The sequence below is a fragment of the Macrobrachium rosenbergii genome, chromosome 18, assembly GCF_040412425.1.
Source record: "Macrobrachium rosenbergii isolate ZJJX-2024 chromosome 18, ASM4041242v1, whole genome shotgun sequence".
Lineage (NCBI taxonomy): Eukaryota > Metazoa > Arthropoda > Malacostraca > Decapoda > Palaemonidae > Macrobrachium > Macrobrachium rosenbergii.
Window position 1 is genome coordinate 23,104,234 of NC_089758.1, and position 7,500 is coordinate 23,111,733.

The window sequence follows — 7,500 nt, forward strand, 5'->3', positions numbered from 1 at the left end:
ACAGCACCAAAAAATAATAAGTAAAATAAAATAAAATACCATAAAATAATGTCCTAGAACATATCAGTTCCCCGAAGTTTGAGGTATCAAGATGGGATATTTCCCCCGAGTGTATTTAAATTTCCAGTCAGCCCAATTTCGTAGCTGGATACAATCTAATCTTCCTTTTGACCCGGCCGACAGTCCCTAATTTCCCCCAGCCCCTGCTGGCCCCTTGGGTTTTCTTCTCGACCTATTTTTCCACCTCAAGCCTGAAGCTAAGGTGAAGAGAGAGATCTCCCTTGGTTTTTTTTTTTTCTTTTTTTTCGTCAAAGTTTCGAAATAAATTGGTGCAAATATATTAAAAATTGTTTCTTATAAGGAGTTGATCTAGAGATGATGTTCCTACTTAAATTTGAAAATGTTTTGCGATCTGTAGACTAATATGCTATCTATCTACCTGTCTATTTATCTATCTATCTATGTATCTATGTATGTATGTATCTATCTATCTATCTATCTATCTATCTATCTATCTATCTATCTATCTGGGAGTTCAACTAAAGATAATATTCCTTCTTAACTTCACAATATTTTGTGATCTGTAAACTAATATGCTATTTATCTATCTAGCTGTCTGTCTATCTATCTATCAATCAGTCTGCCTATCTATCTATCTATCTATCTACATATCTATCTACTGAAAACTCCCCCAATTTATTGGTCTATGAAGGGAAACAAGACCCTAAGGGACTTTCAAATTCAATGTAATTGCCACCTACAAAGATTCAAGTAAAACCAAAAAGTGAGGAGGGGTCGTAATTCAATCCCCCCCCCCCGACCCTGTGCCTTGCTAGCCCTACAGAATATCCTATTTTTATTTATTATTCAAACACCAAATCTGATAGACACCATGGAGGAACTTCTATATCCTACTCAACACAAGTGGAAAATGTGCCGAAGTTTCTTCGGCACAATAGAGTTTTTCGTACAGCCGCTACAGTTTATAATTAAGGTCACCGAAAACAGAGCTATCTTTCGGTATAATGCTGTATGAGCCGCGCCCCATGAAACTTCAACTACGGGCCGGTGGTGGTCTGTCCTATATCGTTGCCAGAAGCACGATTATGGCTGACTTTAACCTTAAATAAAATAAAAACTACTGAAGCTAGAGGGCTGTAATCTGTTATGTTTGATGATTGGAGGGTGGATGATCAATATACTAATTTGCAGCCCTCTAGCCTCAATAGTTTTTAAGATCTGAGGGCGGACAGAAAAAGCGCGGACGGACAGACAAAGCCGCACAATAATTTTCTTTTACAGAAAGCTAAAAAGTAGTCAAAAATTAAAATCATACCACAAAGGAATATTTGGTTATAATGAGATAGTTTTAACACATTAATCAAAAACCAAAATGCAATAAGCATTAGGTTCGTAATGAGAAAAATGTTTGGATTTTCATATACGAATGTGAATTTCAAATCTTTACACTTCTGTTCCTTATTTGTGATAATGTTGTTTCAATCTTTTTTTCATAAATTTCCACTTTTGTTTATATTCTTACTGAATCCATAACTAGCAAAAAGCTCTTAATATCACAAGAGGAAGAATAACCATTTATATGGCGACTAATAAAATAAGTAAATTGGGTATAATACTTCTAAACACGATGCTTTTCAATTAGCAAACAATGTGACATATTTCGAATTTATGAATATATATATATATATATATATATATATATATATATATATATATATATATATATATATATATATATATATATATATATATATATATATGTGTGTGTGTGTGTGTGTGTGTGTGTATATATATGTATATATATTTATATATATATACCTACATATATATATATATATATATATATATATATATATATAAATATATATATATATATATATATATATATATATATATATATATATATATATATATATATATATAAATATATATATATATATATATATATATATATATATATATATATATATATATATATATATATATATATATATATATATATATATATATAATGCATTCTTTCTAAAACCATGAAACAGGTACAACCCTTGGAACAAAAACTGACATTCCATGGCGGCTTTAAGGCGAGAAACTCCTGGAAAAAAAACTCCTTTCGCATGAAAAAAATAATGAAATCATTAAAAAAACAGTAAAAAATGGAAGAAACATAAAAAAACTTCGAAGTTTGCCGAGCGAATCACGACAGCGCCCCCGGACTGACAAAACATGTTATCCAAGACACATCACTAAATTTGTGAAGGACGTACAATTAAAACTTTTATTTACATGATGTTCTGGGGGAGAGTCCAGGAAACGAAGAGAGAGAGAGAGAGAGAGAGAGAGAGAGAGAGAGAGAGAGAGAAAAGATATTCGAGGAAAAATGGCACGCTTTATTTCTGGTGAAGGGACAAGAGAGAGAGAGAGAGAGAGAGAGAGAGAGAGAGAGAGAAAATATTCGAGGAAAAATGGCACGCTTTATTTCTGGTGAAAGACGAGAGAGAGAGAGAGAGAGAGAGAGAGAGAGAGAGAGAGAGAGAGAGAGAGAGAGAGAGAGAGAGAGAAAAACATTCGAGGAAAAATGGCACGCTTTATTTCTGGTGAAGGAAAAGAGAGAGAGAGAGAGAGAGAGAGAGAGAGAGAGAGAGAGAGAGAGAGAGAGAGAGAGAGCATTAAACACGACAAAAAACAGGGTTTGGGTTAAAAGTGGAAAGAGAACAAAGAGTGAATTTGCAAAAGAAATAGAAAAAGACGGTAAATGGATCAGAGAAGAAAACGAGGAGAAAAATAATCACGTCTAAAAAGTGCAAAGAAAAAAGAGATATCTGGCAATGTTACAGCATACAAGATGAGTTTAGCAAAGAGGTGGAGATTCCAAAAGCAAAAGTAAAAAAAAATGGAAAAGTAGCAATGCAATAAAGACCATGAGGTTGGCATTTGAAATATATATATATATATATATATATATATATATATATATATATATATATATATATATATATATATATATATATATATATGAAATTTTTATCACACCGTGATTTATATACAATCATGAAGCTACAAATGTAATATCATATACCTCATATATCTCCAATTCTCCAACGGAGATATACTGAGGTAGCGTGTTTCGATATTAAGACATTTGTATTATATTTATATATATATATATATATATATATATATATATATATATTATATACATACATATATATATATACACACACACACACATATATATATATATATATATATATATATATATATATATATATATATATATATATATATATATATATATATATATATGTATATATATACATGTATGTGTGTGTGCGTGCGTGTGCATACCTATTATTAAGCCACAAATATCGTTTAACAAAGAATGCATTATACGATGGGGCAGCTTACACCAAAATGAAATTATAATTGATAAGTGCTTCTGGCCCGGTCAGGATCCAAGACTGGGCCTTTCGCATAGAATTAATGAAAAAAAAGTCGACTTTAAAAATTCACAGATATCTTGTTAATAAATATTGCTGTGATAAGTATGAAAAGATTCGAAGGGCAATGAATAAAACGACGTCACTACTTCATAAGAAATATAAATATCGAAAGACAAAAAAGAAAATAAGAAAAAATGTTTCCTTTGCAAATTTCGGCAAACGTGATTGTCTTCATTCTTCCACATGACTTTTAAATGGCTTTCGAGTTTAATCTCCACTGGGAACTTTTTCAATTAGCTCTAACAGTTATCTTACTTCATTAAAATAATCGTATAAGCTGATGCAATGAAATTCTGCATTTCCTCAAATCAAGTCCTCCCCAGTCCCCATCCCACATACACACACACATATATGTATATATGTATATATACATATATATACGTGCATACATACGTACATATATATACAATACAATATATATATATATATATATATATATATATATATATATATATATATATATATATATATATATATGTATGTATGTATGTTATTGTTTGTGTTTATGAGTGTATGAACGGATGACAGGACAGCACTTATGAAATCATTTTCCATGATACTCTTACGCTCAAACTTTAATCGTATCTTAGCGGGCTTTGTCTGGCATCATATCTCCTTTTATTCCATATCGTAATTTTTCTTGTTCGTTGTTCGCTTTCCTTTCAGATGGGGGGAACTAGATATAACGTAATATAAACTCCTCGGGGGAAAGAAAAACGAAACAGTCATTATCAGATTAAATATTCTTTTGTACTACGATGGTCTAACCAGAGAAAATGTATTCTCCGATACAAAGTGAATATACAACGCAGACAATTGTTTATCTGTATTGCTACGTAAGCTAAAAATTTTTTCATTCACTTTTAAAATTTTATTTGGCTTCGTCATAAGTCATATCTTGAAAGGTGTTTAATTTTCTAAATTTATCAAAAATGAATTTTGGTGTATATATATATATATATATATATATATATATATATATATATATATATATATATATATATATATATATATATATATATATGAATGTCTTTTCCTGTAATACTACAGTGTAATATATATATATATATATATATATATATACATACTCAAGACCCAACATATTACGAAAATGGATCAGTAGAGCACTGCCGCTCATGATGTGCTTGCAAGTTCTGCCGTCTAACAGGTTCTCATGGCACTAATATTATTCAGTACCTGGTTCTACATTTCTCCCTCGCATGGTTACGCGTAAGAGAGAGAGAGAGAGAGAGAGAGAGAGAGAGAGAGAGAGAGAGAGAGAGAGAGAGAGAGAGAGAGAGAACTAAAATCAAGATTTGACCCAAGGAGTGTCAGTTAAATTCACTGGCAACATCAATGATGAGAACACCAACAGATCATAAAAATAAATAAATTAGTTAAGAAAGATATGAAAAATAAACAATTAAATAAATAATCTAAAGAGAGAGAGAGAGAGAGAGAGAGAGAGAGAGAGAGAGAGAGAGAGAGAGAGAGAGTCCTAATGCTTGAAGTACTGTGCCATATTAACCCCAGAACTCTTATTTAAATGCATAAGCACCATCGATGCAAAGTACCCATACTGAATATAACAAAAAATAAACAAATGAAGAGAATAAATAAATAAATAGATAACTAATTAATTAAACAAACAAATAAAAAAGTAGTGTATCTGTGCCATCATCAGCACCACTCATGAAGAGCAAAAAAAAAAAAAAAAAGAAAGAAAGAAGGTGTTTGCCCAAGCCAAAGAGCTTCACAATTCGGCGACTCTCGCCAGGTTGTGTTTGTTAACTAAATAGAGTCTCCTGAAGGAACTCGCTGGAGGATCATGAAGCCGAACCTTTTGGTCTTGGACGTATAAGGAGAGAGCAAGCAAGCAAGTACGATATTCATGCGCGGAATATGAAGGAGGAGGGTCGATCCGCTTGTGAGAGACTGTTGGTGTGTGTTTATACATATACACACACACATATATATATACACATATATAATAAATATAATATAATATATTATATATATATATATATATATATATATATATATATATATATATATATATATATATATATATATATATATATATATATATATATATATATATATATATATATATATATAGACAGGTAGATAGATAGATAGATATGGATATACTGTGTATATATATATATAATATATATATATATATATATATATATATATATATATATATATATATATATATATATATATATATATATATATATATATATATGTATATATATATGTGTGTGTGTGTGTGTGCCTGTGAACGCGTGCGCAAACAAAGCAATCCGTTCTCCTTCGGGTGCGTAATCTCAACATCCTTTTCGTAGGGGTAAAACTTTTCCCCTCAAAGACATTATTATTTGCGAGGGCCTCGTCTTATGCACGGCTGAATACGGAGTGGCCCACGGCCCGGAGAAAACTCATAAAGCGAACTGTTGTCGAAAACTTTTAGAAAGAGATTCGGAAAACCATAATATTATATTTGTAAAGGCTCCCTCAATATCTCCGAATCAACGACGCAGAGTTCTCTTCTATTCTGACGGGAAGCTACGTCACGGGCGTCTTCCATTTGTTTCGCCAAGACTAACAGAGTCGGGGCAATTAAACAGACCTTCCCTATATTCCGAAAGTGTGGGATTTGGGAGAGTAAACATGGAGAGGAAAATTCACTGAGAACTATATACATCTTCGTTTTGGGTTATTATTTTTTCTTGCAGAAGGTTTCATTATGTACAGCTCTAGAGCTCTACGATCAGGCTCGTAGCCTCAGACTATTCGAGACAAAAAGAAATGTTTACAAACTGAAGGAACCTTGCTGTCGATTCCCACTTGTAAGACTAGCGCGAACTGGCAGCATTTAGCATCTGCAACAAAATTTAAACCAAGTAGCTAATAACTGATTGATTTATTCCAGTGACCTGGCGCTACAAATGAGCCTAAACAGAGGACAGAAATAAAGTTATCTATGTTGTCGTGAATGCTTCATCATTATAACGAACATACTCGAATTCGATTCTACATAAATATGCAAACCGATATTTGCTACTAGGCACAAAATATTTGCGCTGAGTTGCCAGAAGATACCGGGAAACGTGCTCGTATGACAACGAATATAAATGTATTATGAGTCAATAAAAGAGTATCTAAACTTATTTAATGACTCGATCTATCTCTATATGCGACGCAACTAAAAGATTATGGTAAAAATCGAGAATGAAAGTATACCGAATACTGAAAATTAAGTCAGCAGTTTACATTCTGAAAAAAATAAATGATTGAAAACTGTCCCAAAAAGTGCCACTTTTGAAATATTGCATAATTTCTGACGGATATAAGTGGGTTAAACAGATTAGGCGGAGAACGTTAAAAGAAAAATGATTCAGAGATATAAAAAAAATTAAAATACCAACGAATAATTTCGAATTAATCACTTTAATTTTTCATTCTCTACCTCCATTTATAATTACCAGTTCTTTGAATAAGTTCTTAAAGCTAATAACGTGTTTCACTGACCTCGAACGCTGACGTCAATACACGGAAATACATTTCTAGGCTTAATAAATGCATTTACAGGCATAATTCGTCAGAGAGAGACATGCGACTTACCAGCACCAATATTCTAAATACAAAGTGTGTCTAGGTAAGAAAAGTTATTAAAAAACAATGACTATTTATTTGTCAGTTCGCCCGTGCCATAATCCGGGCATCAACATGCGCGAAGGCATGCCAACTCTCTCTCTCTCTCTCTCTCTCTCTCTCTCTCTCTCTCTCTCTCTCTCTCTCTCTCTCTCTTGGTTAGTTTTCCATCTTAACTCATCCTTTCAATAATTTTTCACAATAAGAAGGCGTCTCTCTCTCTCTCTCTCTTTATGTATACACACATATACACATATTTATATATATACATATATATATATATATATATATATATATATATATATATATATATATA